The sequence below is a fragment of the Corvus hawaiiensis genome, chromosome 10 (assembly GCF_020740725.1).
Source record: "Corvus hawaiiensis isolate bCorHaw1 chromosome 10, bCorHaw1.pri.cur, whole genome shotgun sequence".
NCBI lineage: Eukaryota > Metazoa > Chordata > Aves > Passeriformes > Corvidae > Corvus > Corvus hawaiiensis.
Window position 1 is genome coordinate 16,252,380 of NC_063222.1, and position 16,335 is coordinate 16,268,714.

Here is a 16,335-nt window from a genome sequence, read left to right on the forward strand (position 1 = left end):
CTCCTTGCCATTGCAGGCTGGCGCCTGCTCCGTCTTGTCCTGCTTTTGGGTGGCCTTCCCCAGTTATGTGGCATAGGGGCTGCCTGCCTTGGAAGTCTCCCAAGGAAAGAGTCCCTGAAAAGCAATAGTTTGGACATGTGTTTCACAAGGAAAAGTGGGAAAGCAACTCAGAAAACTCCTAGGCAGTGAGCCCTGAGCTCCCCAGCTCCCCTGCCTGGTGCAAGAGCAGGGGAGGGGGAAAGGGGCTTTGTGCTAGAGTGCGTGCCTGCAGCTATGCATTAGGGAGCAGGATATACATCCTTGCTAAGAACCTGCGCAGTGTTACAGGCCCTTCAGCTACTCCTTGAAGTGCTGCTGACGGCTGTGAAATATGGGAGGCGAGCGTGGGGCAGCATATCTGGGCGGGATGGAGCAAGCTGCTCCGGGGCCAGGGCTGGCACAGCAGGTAATGAGATACAGATGAGGGAGAGGGAGTGTTTTTTCTGGCAATCCAGATGGACTCGGCTTAATACTTGATTTAGAGAGTTTGAAAGCGGGGCCTGGCTGCTGGGGAACAGACCCCAAGCACTTCCCGAGGTGATGAGGGGGGGTCTCTGCTGGCTTTTCAGATATTTAATGGCCCAGCACAGTCTAAACAGGGAAGTACTTCGGGGTGAGATTAGCACAACATAATCACATCTTAAAAGGTCTTCAGAGACACAAGGCACGTCCGCTCTCCTATTAATTACTGGTTATTAATAAAGCTGGGGTCAGGCGCGAGGTGTTCGCTCTGGAGCGTGCTGGTTCCCTCTTTGCAGGGCAGTGCTGTATCCGAAAGCAGCATAAAGCCCTGCAGACTCCACCTGTGCCCATCCGGCTCTGGAAGCCAAATGGCCAACATTCCTACAGCTGCTTTTAAAACTAATTTGCCCCATAATACCCTGAAAGGGCCACGTCTTTCTAAGTGCCCAGAACACCTCTAAGTGCCTCAGAGTGCTGTAAAATAATAACAGCCAAGGGTGTTCTCAGCACGGGAATTTCCTGCTATGATCGATTTGTAATTTGCAATGAAAATACAGCGTGCGTGTTCCCAAGGCCAGGCTGGTGCAGCTGGCTCACAGGCAAGAGTCAGCTCCCTGCACCACTTTAGGGCCGATCCTTGGAGGTTTACGGCTGGGCTGGGCTGGGAGGAATTAGCAGCTGTTCCCATTTGCCCCTGTTGGCTCCAGCATACACCAGGAGGGAAGGAGCTGAGAGGGATGCATCGTCCTGGGGGCGATGTGCCTGAGCAGCCTGTGGGGCAGCACCCTGGGGTTTCCTGCTTGCTGAGCAAGAGCAGCTGGAGAGCTCATGGAGATGGGGCAGAGCATGGGGGATCTGCACCAGGGAGATCCGTGTTTACTGCTGCAGGGCTCCAGCTCACTGCAATGAAGGTGTGTGGCTGGGGCAGGTGCTGTAGAGTGCACAGTCCCCAGCATACCCTCTCCACTCTGCTGTGGGCAGCCCAGGCATCCCTTAGCCGCACGCTGCTGCACTGGGTAGTGGTTGGTGGTTTTTAGTCTGTGAATTTCTCTGGTTTCTCTGAACTCAGGTAAGATTTTAGCATTCACAGCACCATGTGGTGAGGAGTGCCCAGGATTGCCCATGCACTGAACGAGACATCACCTCACTTTGGTCTTCCTCTGCTTACTGCTCCTTGAACAGGATGCCCCTGGTTCTTGCTTTGGAAAAAAAAAGTTGAGCATCCCTATGTGGTGTCTCCAGGCTGCTTGTGACACTCTGCACCTCTTCCCAGTTGCTGTGGCTGCCTGAGGTCCTCACAGCCTCAGGTGGCCAACTGTTAGAAGCAGAGACAGGACACCATACACGTGTCCTTGAGTGGTGCTGGAACCAGCATGGCCTGGGAGTCCTGCAGCTGCTGCTGGCTCTCTTCCTGCCCTGTGCAGGTGAGAAGCAGTTCCCACAGCACTGTCACTCATGCTGCAGCACTGACCTGTAACCCTCTGCTTGTCAGCCCTGCTGGGAGCCACCCATGCTGCAGGTGTGGTGGCCTGTCCCTGCCACCTGCCTCAGTTCCCTTTCCTGTCTCTGGGGCACCCCATGGGCAGGAAGGGGGCTTGCAAGCAAAGCTGGTTTTTGTGGCTCATGGGAAGGGGGGCAATGAACACCTGCGTGAGGGGATTTGTACAATAACCCGAGCAAGGAGCAAGCCTGGGCCTCTGCTGGGCAAGTCTCACTGCTGGCTTGTGATGGGAACCTGTCCCAGCTCGTGGCCGCGCTGCCACAGCTTCCTCCCTGTGTGCCTGCCTCGTGTGCCAGTCCCAGACATGTGCAGAGCTGTGCTGGGAGCAGTGTCTCACCAGCTGCTGGTGTGGTTTGAGAGGCATGGCGAGCTGGGAGCTGACAGCTCTGTGCGCTGTGGGCAGAGCAAGAAGGGGCTGGTTTGGCACCCGGTCCTGTAGGAGCACGGAGATGCTGGCAATGCCACTGGAGAGGTGGGGTGGGTGACACAGGACCTGCAGGTTGAGGACCCAAGCTGGGGCAGCTCCCTGGCAGAGGAGGCAGCTGCTAGGATCAGCCTCTGATCCCCTGCACATGTGCAGCACTCATCCATCCCCTATTGCAGTCAGCAGAGACGGCTTGTGGGCTGGCGGTCATTGCTCAGTGTGCTGCTGTGCCCCCTCGATGCTGGTGGTGGTTTTGAACACCAGCATCACTCCTCTGTGTGTCCTCTGGATGGTTTTTCTCTCCCTCTCCATCCTTCACCTTCAGCATCCCTCTCCACACCCACTCACAGTACCTGTCCAGCCACGTCAGGCTGCCTCTTGCAAGGAACCCTGTGACACACATGGGGCAAGAGCTGAACTGGGACATTCCTACATCTGCTTTGCCCCTGGCATCTCACAACCCTACTGCAGCAGGGGCCTGACTGCCCCAGGGACAGATGGGGCAGCAAGAGAACACACAGCATGGGGGACGAAGCTCAAGCAGATGAGGGGCTGACACCCCTGGCATTCTCATCCTGCCTGCCTCATGCCTTGGGCTGTCCAGGCTTTTCTCCAGGGTTTGGGCAGGGCATGAGAGCAAGGGCAAGAAAAACAAGCTGGTGCATCCTCCCTTGGGCAGTGAGAGAGCCTGGAGGGGCAGAAATTCCTGTTTGTTTAAGGTGCAAACAAGTGCTGTTAATCTGCTGCCTGTTTGTATTTCTTTAGAGCCCCTGAGTGTGGGGGGAGAAGAGATGGGGTCTCCCCTTTGTGCAGGGGCAGGGTCAGGCTATTGGAAGTGGAGGTGAGAAAACACAGAGGGGCAGCTGGAACCTGCTTTGGGAGGGAAAGATTTTTTTCGGCTATTTATGATAATTAGTGGGAAACGTTCCTCAAGCATTTCAGATGATTCTGTAATGAAGTTGGGTCAAATGTTTCCACTTTGTTCCCCTGGAACCATTAAAAATCCCCCTTCTTTGGCTGCATTAATGCAATGCTGAAAAGGCACAATGGCATAAAAGTGGCTCTGGGAGGGTGGCACGCCTCCCACCCCACTGGATAGAGCCCTTCAGAGCCCAGATTTTCTGGGTTATAAACCTCAGCACTTGTAATGTTCATGCAGAAGCTGCTGGGGATCCTGTGCCCAGGGCTCCTTCGTATCCCTGATGCAGAGTGAGCACCACCGAGTTTGGCGCATTCAGGAGGAGCAATGGTCAGCACAAACAGAGCAGAGTGAGAAAGGGCATGCACTGCCAGAGATGCCATCACTCCACTGTCAGAAAAGCTGCTTTTAGCCTGTGGTTGTGCTGGGAATTTGCTGGGGTGAAATGCTGTGCTGAGAGAGGACCAGTCTCCATTCAGGGTAAAATGGGGGGTCCAGCTGAAAGGAAAGTCCTCCTGAGTCAGTGCTGTTCTAGGCCAGATCCTGCCCTGCCTGCTGGGCCAGGCAGCACCCAGGCACCAGCGCAGAGCAAGGGGCCTGAAATCCAGCCATGACCCTCCAGGTGAATCATGAGCAGTCTGCAAGAGCTGGCTCAGTCTCCTCTTGCTTTTAGCAGTGGAAGGCTTTTCCAGCGCACATGATGAAAAGAAAATCCACCTGCCTGATCTCACACATCTATCAGCACTCTTTCCCCAGGGCTGATGTGTAAAGCTAATGGGAGCTCTCCTGCTAAAGCTATGATAAAAAGAGAAAATGGCAAGAGCTTTTAGCATACTGGTGGGGGCTGAATGTGATGGATTTTGGCCTCCCCATCAATATTCTCATGTGGACTCCAGTCAAGCTCAGTGTCCTAGGCTGGGCACGGGGCTGCAGCAGGCAGGGGGGAGCTGCTCCCCTCCTGCTCCACTTTTGGCTGGGCAAGGGCAGCTGGGGAGTGCTTGGGCACCCAGTGTGGGCACCCAGCATTGGTACAGTCCTGCAGCTCTCCAGGGCAGGAGGGAGCCATGCCTGCTGGCCAGGCACCTTCCTTCCCAACCACAGGTGGTGTCTGTCAGACAGTGACTGCTAATTGGGACCACATCACCCTTAATGCCCACCCCCTGCCCCATGGCTGAAGCCAACATGCCCCACTAAGGTACTAAATCATCCAGCTGTGGAAGAGAGGTTAAGGACTGGGAGCACGGCTCCCCAGGAGCTGTCCCATCCCTCTGCCTTGCCTGCCCCTGCCATAATCAAGCAGTCATATCAGTCCCTTCACTCCTTTCAATGGGGGAAAATTTGCAAACAAATTCCTGCCAGCAGGACATTCAAGCTCTCCTGCATGGTGGGATAAAGATACCTGTCACGTCTGCCCTGTCCCCAATACCGGCTCATGCTGGGAGCTCAGCTGGGGAGCTCCATGCTCTCCATGGGGCTGGCGACTCCAGGCAGTGTGGGAATGGGTTGGGAGGGCTCCCAGGAGGAGCAGGAAGGCTTTAGCTTTCCCTGAGATAGTGCATGGCCCACATTGACGAGGTGGCACTGAGCCCTGCTGTGAATTAGCTGGAGTCCTTACCTTGGGGTTCTGTTACAGCAGGTCCTGAAGCACCACTTGAATTATGATGCCTTTGCCAGTCCCCATGTCTGTACCGCCAATCTTTTTTGTGGAAAAATCTCGAGATACACAGTAAATTTTCTGTGGGAGCTGAGTTAGAGGTACTGGCAGTGAGATGAGTATTTGGATGGTGTATGTCTGCAGGCAAGGGTAATGAGTCCTGGGCAAACTGTGGTGCACTGGGTCTCAGAGATGGGGATTTCAGTGCAGGTTGCTGCCTGCATCATGCTTTAAGCCTCCACACCAAGTCAAATGGGTCTCTTGGCAAAGTTTGTAGTGGGAAACCAGCTATCTTGGTGTACAGAAGTGATGATTTGAAGCCTCATGGAACGTGGCAAGCCCGTGGCTTCCTGAGCACACAGCAGCTCTGGCCAAGACTCTGGTAAGTGTGTTTGATGGGCCAGGTACCTCTGGTACCACCCTGCCAGCACATCACATCTCCACCCCTTCGCTCTGTTCCCCCCACCCCGGGTCCGGCGATTGCTTTCCAATGAATTATTTACATAAGTTCTCAGCAGCGGCTGGAGACAAAACCTCAGGTACGGAGCAGCAGCATGCTCCTGACCTTTCCCACCGCCGGACAAACGGAGCCAGCAGCACGAGGCGGGCACACAAAGGCACTGTGCCGGCCGGAGCGCTGACCCCGCCGTGCCACAGCTACCTGCTGGTCTGCCACAATGGCCCTGCGGCCCCGGCCGGCCTGCCGGGGCGATGAAAAAGGGCCCGAGATAATAATGAGCCTGACTACCACTGCTCTCTTCAGAGAACTGAGTCAACTCCTTGGGAAGAAAGGAAAGAAAAAAAGAAGGGGGAAAAAAAAAAGAAAAACCCCTCTTGGATAATAAAGAAGTAACAAATGAAGACTGAAAGCCTATAGAAGGCGTCTTAACCCAGTGAAGAAAAAAATGTCAACATCTGTGGAGCTGTCTGCAAAAACAGACCAAACCCCTAATGAATACCCTCTAGAGAAGACATTCACTCGAGGAAAGGCAAAAGGCTACATTTTTCTATGGAGGTATAAAGATTTTGATGAATCTGCCCTTTCCTTTTCCAGTGCAGTTGAACCAAGCACTAATGTTCATCTTCAGCTGTATTAAAGAGTGTGGAGGGGGGCAGAGGGGGGAAGAGTCTTGATCTGAAAGCTTATGGGGAGGGTGGATTTAGGGAGCCTGGATAGACGTCTGAGCACTAAAGCAAGGAAGAAAAGCAACAGGCATTAGAGAAAATACTGTTTAACAAGAGTTTCTTTAGTCAACCCATTTGAGCAGAGATTGGTGTGCCATAAACGTAATCCTCTTAGTGCTGACTTAAACGTGTTTGTACAAAACAGGGAAATATAATATGAATGTAATAGTCACGTTTGCTAAAATGCTTAATAAAAAGACAAAAGTCCTTTATTTTGATCTTCAGATCCGGTGCGGGCTTGGGGCACAGCAGATGTTTTCTCAGAAATCTGTTTGAAAAAAAAAGAAAGAAACGGAGAATATGGTTGTGTCCCGGCTGGCTGTGTCACACAGCACCTCACAGCACCACCAGCAGCTTCCTGGGTTGGTCTCTGGAGAAGGGAGCCCTTGCCTAAGGAGCCCCCAGGCTCTCCAGAGTGCAAGGGGGACCACTGGGGGTTGAAGCTAAAAACACTTGGTGGGGAGTGGTTGGTAAGGCAGGTTTCAGGTGAGGAGGCACAGGCAATTCTCTTTGCCGTGTCCGGAAGCTTTGCTGGGGGAAAGAGAACTAAGGAGTAGTCCCCAACTGGAAATCGTGCAGAGTCAGACTCAGACCCAGCCAGAGCTGTTGTGGAGGGATCATAACAGTTGTCCTCAGGTGCATCCCACCTTGTGCTATGGACACAGCGGGAAAACCGATGGGTGGAGTTGTTGTAATCACCATCCTAACATCTACATTAATCACAGATGAATTTGAAAGACATGAATGAAATATTGCATGTTTTTTCTCTTTTTTTTTTCTTTTCTGTAGAATAATCATAGAAAATACTAAACTGAAATGGCAATGTTTGAATTTGACTTTGCTCGATAAACATCTATTTAACATTAGCCAGTACAACTGTACAGCATCAACACTAACTGAAAACCAGAAACCAGTGAAATAATGTGTTTTCCTCAGTGTTTCTCACACAGATATCATCTTGCCCCAGGAAACTGTGGTTCCCCCTTGGGCCAGCCTGGTTGGCTGCTGGTGGTTGGTGGCTTACAGGACTTGGGGAAAATCTTGAATCGATGCCAGGGTTTGTGTTGCAGGTTTTGGTCACACCACGATGCCCCTATGATGCCACCTCCTGGAGATGAAGGGGTGACATGGGGACAGGGCTGCTTGTTTTCTGCTGCAGCAAATGTCAGTGCAAACTAGGTAAAACTTGTTTCCTGAAGAAAATTTCCACTCTAATAAGAAAAGAAATGCCCCAGCGGTTTTGGAAGCACATCAGATGTTTTCTGGTATGGTCCACAACGTGTACAACAAATGCAAGGCATTTTCTGTGGAAAGCAGATATTTTCCACAATAACAACATATTTTTGTTAAAAAAAATCATCCGGTTTCCCAGTTAAGAAGAAACAAAAAAGGCTTTGAAAGCAGATAGTTTTTGACTGCCAGGGTCTGTGCTTGGGCACTGCAGCAGTGAGCAGGGATGGAGCAGCAGAGGGGAGCCTGGGGGTGGGAGGGTGAGCGGGGTTGGTACCTGCGCCTGGCTCCTGTTAGTGGGTATGTGCAGAGGTTTGATGCCATGGTGTTCAGGCCCCTGGCATCAACCATCACCCTCTCTGTCACTTGTCACTGGGTGGGGAGAATGACAGGTTCTATGTTTCCTGCCAGGCACCTGCTTGGGAAGGCCTGCCAGGGCCACCAAGACAGGTGGCAGCTCTAGGGGGAAAACAGGGGCATTTGGAGCCACACTAGTGGGAACATGCCTATAATGCAGTTCATGCAGATCTGTGCAGCCAGGCAGTGATAGCTGGTAAGCTCTGGTGCTGGCCTTGAAAAATCAACTCCTGGTTTGGGTGTGAATCAATGAAAAACGGCTTAAACCAGCCAACCTTCTGCCTACAGAGCATGGATGCACTTTCTGATAATGGGAAAATAGGAAATGTGTTAATTGTTTGTTAGGGTCCACTATCACTTTTTTTTTGGAAGCTGCTTCCTTGGCTAAGGGGAAATTAAACATGGGTGGTTTTTCTACAGGGCAAGGAAGCTCTTGGTGCTCAGGGCTGCTCCTTTGGGCAACAGTGCCCTTGTTCTGCTCTGAGCAGCAAACTGCACGTGTCACATCGTCCCGGGTGCCACAGGAGGCAGAGGAAGTGCTGGAGCAAGGCAGAGCGAAGTCCATCAAAACAGAACCAAGAAGCCAGCCGTCACTTGCTGTCTCCCTGTCACCCCTCGCACCCGGGTCAGAACTTCCCAGGTGGAGGGCAGGGTGTGCAGCCCCGTGTCAGGGAGCGGGCGAGCCGAGCACCGGCCAGTCGGGTCTGGGGCAGATAAATGCAAAGGGCTGAAAAGCACAGCAGCCCTGGGGGCAGGGGTAGCTTATCCTTGGTGCCTCCCCTTGCTTCCTCCCACGTCTGCTTTGTTTCTCTCTCTATTATCCCACTGGTGACAGCAGAGCCTCCAAACCCTGCTCTGTTTCCTTCCGGCGCACCTGGTTCCCGAGCCTCATGTGCTAAAGGCACATTTCTTCACCAGCAACGTCGTTACTGTAACGGGAACAACGCAGTTTACAGCCCAATAAACCCCAGGTCCTTCTGTGCAGGCTCCCCTTACGTGATGCTAATGCTTACAAGATGTGCAGCGCTGCGGGACAGCCCCAGGAACCAACGCCCAGCGAACGGCTCTTGTTTTACATTGCTCGGCAGCCGCAGCCTTTGCTAATTAATCCCAGGGACGAGCCTTCTGCTCTCGGCAGCCCCGCGGCCGCTGGGCGCCAGTGCCCATTGCGGCTCCCGGCCCCGCGGCGCAAGGCTCTGTCCCGCCCGCAATGGGTGTCCCCGGCCGCAGCCCACCCTCGGTTCCCGCTGTCGCCCGCAGCTCGGGGATGTTGGGGATGTTTATAGCCCAGTGCCGGCCGCGGCTCGGCGGGATGCCCGGGCACCGAGGGAAGCACGGCATTGTCTGGCAGCGGCGTTGTGATCACACACTGCGTCTAACGTGATTTACATCCCATATTCGACCTCTGGCGACTTCAAAGCCTGGGCAAGAGGGGGATTAAGTGGAGAAGCTGGGGCCAGAGGAGCCAGGGGGTGGGGGCCTGGCTCACCTTTGAGCTCCCGTCATCCCCTCCCCAGTGGACCCAGGATAATCATCTCCCTTTGTGCTGCCGGGGAAAGCCGGGGTGCAAACACAGGGACCTTGTCAATATTGGTTTTTGAGAAGACTTTTTTCTATTCTCCCATGTCTGGAGTTTTTGTACCCAAATCCCTCCGGGGCTTCCTAGTCTTCCCCTGGGAAATCGTGATCCCAGGGGTCCCTGCTAACACCAGCCATTGATTGAAATTTCACACCCACCTGTTTGCACACAAGATTTAATTTGGTTGATTCTTCATGCCCTTTTCCTGCTTAATCGTCAACCTATTGACCTTAATATTAAAAGGGACTAAGGGCGAGGGAGAGAGAGACTACATTTCTGTAAGGGAACAAAAGCTGCCAGAGAATAAAGTAGGCACAGCCAGCCCTGAGCTAATGAGTCCCTGCCGCACGCAGGGGCAGGAAGCCCTGTGTGCTGCCCTTGGCTGGTGCCGTGCTCCTGTGTGACAGGACATGTTTCACTGACCATGCCTTTCCCTGCTGCCCTTTACAGGACCCACGAGTTTAATGCCATGAGGGATGGGAGACCGCCCTGGCTGAGCCTGGGCACCTACCAGCCTGCTGGGGTTGCTTTTCCCCCGCACTTGTGCAGGGTGAATGCATCCTGTTGAAGTGTATCCTGTTCGATGGAAGACGCCACAGGATGGAGGAAACTTGGCTTCAGCAATGCAGCAGCAGTGGACAGAGGTCAGGAGCATCCTGCACACCTGCACGGCATGCACTGGTCTGTGCCTTATGTGGGTGCTGTGGTGTGACTCTAAAACACACATCAAAGCAGCTTAGTGCCACAGCCTGCCCCCAGGGTAATGCTGCCCTCTGGGTAATGCTGCACCCAGGTCCTGCTCCAGACCCGGCTCTGTGAGCTGGGGCTGGACCAGTGGCCCAACTGTGCCTCCTGTGCCTGGCAGCAGGCAGGCTGTGGGGCAGAGCTGCCCTGGCCTGTGAACTAAACTCTGCATGGTGTCGCTCAGCCCCTGGGCTGGCAGTCAACTGGAGCAGCCCTGCAGCATGTGTCCATCAATGTGCAGTGGCCAGGCAGCCTCCCAGCCCTCCGGAGGTCAGGCTGCTCCCACACTTGCTCTTCATCAGAGCACAGGCAGGGAAGGGCAGGAGAAAAGACTTTGGGTGCCCACAGAAGTTGGAATGGGGGAAACACAGCCTTTTACAGCCTGGTGGAGGTGAGACTGTCCGTTCCTGCTGGCTGGACCGACAGGATGCAGAGACCCGTGGGATGCCGGGCTGTGCCGGGACTATGGGGGCAGCGGGAGGGGCTGGGTGCACCAGTAAAGGTAGGAGACAGCCTGCACAGCCCCACATGTGGAGTGTGCACACCCATGGGGACTGGCACACAGCTGCTCCTTGCCAGAGGCATGTGTCCAGGCCAGGGGTGGGACCCCACGCAGCAACTTTGGATGGGGTACCAGCCAGCCCAGACCCTGGGGGGCTCTGACCCCCTTCCACACATCCCCCTGTTTAACAGGACAGAGTTTTTTTTGTCGATTTCTGCACTTGCAGATAATCTGCCTGCTGGAAAACCAAAAAGGAAAAGGAGAACTATTTTTTACCCTGCTCTGCCTTCGCTGACATGAAACCGGAGCTGTGTGGGAGCGGGCAAGCGTGTGGCTGTGCTCACACGTGTGTGCGGTGAGCTGCCTGTGTGCCGGCCCTGGCTGGGGCCGTGCCGGGGGAGCGTGTGGGTGCGGGTGCATGTGCGCCTTCCCCAGGGGACTGGCTTGGTCTGCAGAGTGCGGTCGTGTTTATTTAATATCTGACGTCCCTTCTGTCTTCAGTGCTGACATTAATTGCCAGACAATGAGCAATGGAGCCCAGATGTTCCCCGGCGGTGGCCTCCCTTCCTTCACCAGTGTTAGTGGGTGATAAAAAATCCAAGGGGGAGTCGTGTTTTGGCCGCTGTTTTTCCAGGGCCATTCTAGGAGCACGTGGAGGGCTTGCAGGTCAGCTAACCCAGCAGGGATGCCCACACATGGGCAGCTCCTGCCCCAGCCCCTCTGAACCAGGAGCTGGGCACAAGCAACAGGGGTGTCAGGGAGCAAGGGCTATGCAAAGTGCAGGGGGTGAAAGCAACTGGCAGATGGGCTGGTCTCCAGAACCTCTCCCAGCACCTCCCTGCCTCAAACACAGCAAAAGGCTTTTGCTGGCTGTGCCCAGCTGCCACGCTGCTGGCGTGCTCCCTTGCCAACCAGAGATTAACACTGCAGCCTGTCATTTCGTAAATACCCTCACCCGCGAAACAAGAGACAGACATGGCCTTATCAGAGAGCCACAGTGCTGCTGGGGCCCACACACACCCAGCTGAGCACTGCGCTGTGGCTCTGTGGCTGTGCAGGAGCTCTGGATTTGTCCTTTATGGGTGGAACAGGGTCAGTGGAATGCTTCTGACTGGTTTGTGAGGGCTGAAATGGCTGGGCTGGGCTCAGGAAGGCAGTGTCCCCTCTCTGTCCTCTGCCATCAGTAGGGCATGCCACCATGGAAGATGCTCAGATGGCGTGTGGGGGGGGTAGCCCAACTTCTTGCTCTGCCAGAGGCTTAGTATGCACCCAGTGCTAATGATCAGACATTATTCTTTAGTTGGGAATGAATAATTAGAACAAATGGTACTAGAGACTAATGTGTGGGATGGTGTTATTTTTAGAAATTATGTCTGTCGTGGTGGCATCACTTCCTAAAGGGACGCGCATGACAGGGAGCATAACCAGCAGATCGGCCTGACCAGCAAATAACCCCTTGCACGGTTTCCATATTGCCTTTTTAAACAGGAAGGGAACATGATACAAACGCTATGCGAATTATGATCTGAAAAGTTTTCCTGGCAGGTTGTCACATGAGTTATTAGTGTCATTCTTTGACATGCACACTCAAAGCCTTTCTGCACCAGTGCCTTAACCCTCTCACCCCTCGAGAGGGCTGCCAGGTGGAGCTTTTCTTCCCCGCCTTTTGGATCTGCCCTTTTCTCAGGTATCCTGAGGTGTGATTTCACACCAATGCCTGAGCCAGAGCTCCCCATCTGCTTAATTTTGGGTGCAGCTTGAGGGGCTGGTGAGCCAGGGCCGGCAGGGAGACATGATGCCCATTGAAGCTGCCCCCTCACCCTGGGGCTGACAGGCTGGGAAGTGGCCAAATAATCCCTCCTGTGCACCGCCACCTCCTTGCCCCCAGAGCATCCTCAGCTCCTGAAACCTTGCCCAGCCCAGGCCAGGAGTGTGTGGGGGCCCACTTGAGCCAGCGGGGTTGTGTGTGTGGGCGGGGGTCCCTGCCTGCGCATGTGCTCATCTCCTTCTGGGCTGCCTTGGCTGCAGCTCTGCACAGAGCCCAGCTGCACTCTGGCCAGGGAACATCCGCTGTGGAAACCTGGGAGGAGCTGACAATCCCCAAAGATTGGCTGCACACCCAGCCAAGCAAGAGCTGCTGGCTTCCAGCCTAATTCATTGCAAATGTGCTTCCATGTGGTTTCAATCTGGAGCCCCTGCTCCCCCTGTGCTGCCCCCCAGGGTTCGGCAGGGGCCGGGAGAAGCTACGCAGGGCAGAGCCAGCAGCAGCGCAGTGCTGGCCCGGGCACGCAGCAGCCTCCTTGGCTCCCTGGCCCCAGGATGTGTCTCCCAGCCAGTTATCTCCTGGGGGTCACAGGGAACCTCCACCCTTCCAGGGTGTGAGAGAAGTTCACAGAAAATTCCTGCTGGGGACACAATGTCCGGAATGGTCCTCACTAGCCTGCACCCTGTGGAGGGACTAACATCACTCCTTTGCCCTTAGCCCAGACCCAGGCATCATCTTCCCATCGGGGTTTGATTTTCATCTGCCAGTGGGCTATTGGCAGGCGGCACTGGGCTGGCAGCCAGCAGTGCCCAGCATCCTAATTTAGCCTTCACTTCACCCTCCCCAGCTGTCGTTCTGTCGTTCATGGCTGTGGCTGCCCCCTTGCTGTCCTCGGGCACAGGTGGGTTCTGCAGGGTTGGGGCAGTAGAGAGATAAGCTGGGTCCTTCTGGCTGCTGCCAGGGCTGAGTCCCTGTCCCTGCTCTATCCTGGCTCTGCTGTGCTGCGCCCATCAGCCTTTGGCAGTGCTGGGGACACAGCGTCACCCCGTGCACCCCTCTCACGATGGCTCCGGCAGTGATGTCCCAGGGCAGCGATGGGCTCCTGGGCCCCCCTGCTCCTGCATTTCCTTGCTGGACTTTGTTTTCCCCAGAAATGTCTCCAGCAGGAGCAGGGCAGCTCTCTCAGCCCCCCAGCAGAGGTGTTGTGGGGACTCAGGACCAGGGAAATCCCAATCTATGCCCTGGTGCACAGTCCCAGCACCAGCATTTCCAGGCAGGTCTTCCCCTTGTCCCATGCATGCACCTGGGTTTAACCTCTCAAACTAGTAAAAACAACATATATTCACTTCAGATCTTCCACCTGAGGGTCCTTCCTTATCTTTTGGGGTCCTTGCCTATGTCCTGCAATGCCCCTTCAGTGCTGCCAAGCAACTTTAGGCTCAATTTAAAATGAGCCCAGACTCAAACACCCTCTCCCCCCAAGCTCATGCATTTGAAAGGACATTGCATCAAAGCTTCAAAATAGTCAGTAAAAAATTGCTCATTAAGCAAAGTTGTGGGCCCTCTCCTCTCCTGTGTTTATAGCAGAGCTAAAATGCCTGGCACAAGGTTAACCCTCAGAGCATTGAAATAAAATGGCATAAAATGAGTTCAGCTCTCCTCAGGTTTCAGGAGAAGCAGGGTGAAGCATGTGGGGGAGTGAGCAGGGCTGGGGCCAGCACCTGGAATAACATTTTTGGTGTTGGTGCAGGAGTGGAAAAGGAAATGAGCAGTCAAAGAGCTGGGAGCAGCACGGTGGTGGCCGGACAGGCTGGGCTGTGATGGTCATTGCATCATCCCTCAAATTCAGAGCCCCCTGCAGGCAGTGCTGTGCGGCCAGCACCCCAGGGTGTCTGCACTGCGGCCAGGGGCAGCATGGCCCTCCGGCCCAGAGCACTGCCAAGACTCACCTGGACATGTGGCTGTTGTGATGGAGATGAGGAGATGAGGTCATTCTGTCACCCTTTCCCTCCAGCCATCGGGGTGGGTCCAGGTGCCAATGAAGGGGAAATCTCCCTGCCAGTGCTTTTGAACCCTGGGAAATTAGCATCTCAGCTGAAATACAGCAGCAGCAGGGAGGACTGGAGAGGCTGTGGGAGGGCAGGGGTGATCCTTGCCAAGGCTTTTGCCACTTGTTGTCACAGGAAGGCGATGTTGGGATGAGCTTGGGTGGACCTTACAGAGCATGGGGTGCATGGGAAACTCCAAATCTACAAGGCGGTATGCCCTTCCTCTGCAAAAAGCCAAGCTAATCTCAGGGCTACCATCAGCCTTGCAGGGGCAGTGTTAGGGTCTGCACTGGAGCAGTGGGCAAGAGCTGATGCCTGACACCTTGCGAGGTGTTCAGCCCTTGCTGCTCTGGAGTGCCGCTGTGCTGGAGTGCTGCTTCCCTGGTGCAGCCAGGCGTTGTGCTTGTCCTTTTAAGATCAGAAAGGTTTTTGGGCTGACACTAGCTCTGGTAGGCAGAGGAAAGCATACAGCAGGGTAATTAAAGTGTAAGAACAAGGCTGCATTTGCCTTTAATGGCTTGCAGCTGCAAATATTTTTGTCTTCCCAAGTCCACTTGTAAGCTGTCTAGCTGTATTTCTCATCCTGGCCAATTAGATTCCCATGTGTGCTGCAGGAGTGGAAATATAGAAAGTGAATAATCCTCCAGTTCTGCTCTTCACTGCAGAAGCCTTTGAACCTCTGGCTGCCAGGGCTGCCTTCCACCCCAGCCCCGTCACCACTCCGGCCACCCCTCGACGCACCAGTCCTGGCTCCCCTCTTTGCAACCAAACTTCAGCAAATCTGCTTTGGGCATCACCATGATTCATCTTCAAGCTTTTCTGATCAAAGCTAGGGGCTGTTTCTCCTCCCTCCCCACCCCCTTTTTGCTGAGCTTTACAGCAGTTTTCCCTTTTGGATGCTGGTTTTCTGCCAAAAGTTCCACTCTAAAATCAAAAGGGGCAGTCCATTAATACCAGGCAGCTGTAACAAGTACACTATTGTGTTGTCTCTTCCAAGGTACCCAGGATTTTTAATAAACTGTGGGGTGTGGAGAGCTGGTTGCCTGCAGAAAGAGGAGGCAAAAGAGGAGGAAGAGTGAGCTGGCAGGAACTGCGGTACCATAAAATGCAGCCCAGAGGTGCGGAGCCCACAGTGCGCTTGGTCCTGCGTGGTGGTGGGAACAGTGAAGGAGGCACTCGGCAGTCTCCCGGCTCCCTTCCAGAGCCAGGATCAGGTATCGGTCGGGAAATGCTGCTCGCTTTGATCTCTGTGGGCTGACGAGGCTCTGTGCCAGGACCCACGCTGTGGAAACAGGCTGCCTGCCCCGGCTGCCCTGCTCCGGGAGCCCGCGGCGGCCGGGGCGGCTCGCTCCAGGGCACCCACACACCAGCTGGGAAGCTGGTAGGGAACTTTGATAAGTGCAGTGGGGTGTAAACCTGAAACAGCCATAGCCATGAAGAGCCCAGACCCTGGTTCAGTCAGGTTTGGGTCTCTCTGGGAAATGTCTGTTATTCTCAGCCCAGCTGAAGAAGGCCTCCAAGACCTTCCTTATCTCATTCCCCATGGGGGACATCAGCCAGCACCCAGTGGGGCCACATGCAAACTGCCTTGTCTGGTCAGGAGGTGTGAATTATGCCCCTCAGCAACCATGGCCAAGCTGCTGGAGACAGGTGGGCAGAGCAAACCCCAGCCAGGGCTGCCACAGCAGCCAATTCAGTTGAGCACTCCTTACTGTAAATCCCTAGAGATCCTGCCCTCTGCTCCTGTGGGGTGCAGGGATCACCCTTTGGTGGGGGAGTGAGGGCAGGGAGGCAGGTTTCTGCACTAGAGTTTTGGAGCAGCGGGGCAGAAGGGTCGACCCTGCGGGCTCGCCATTGCAAGTCAAGGTGAGACCGGGCTGGGAGCAGATGGGACCTGCTCTGCTGGTGAAAGAGTGTTTCTGCTAT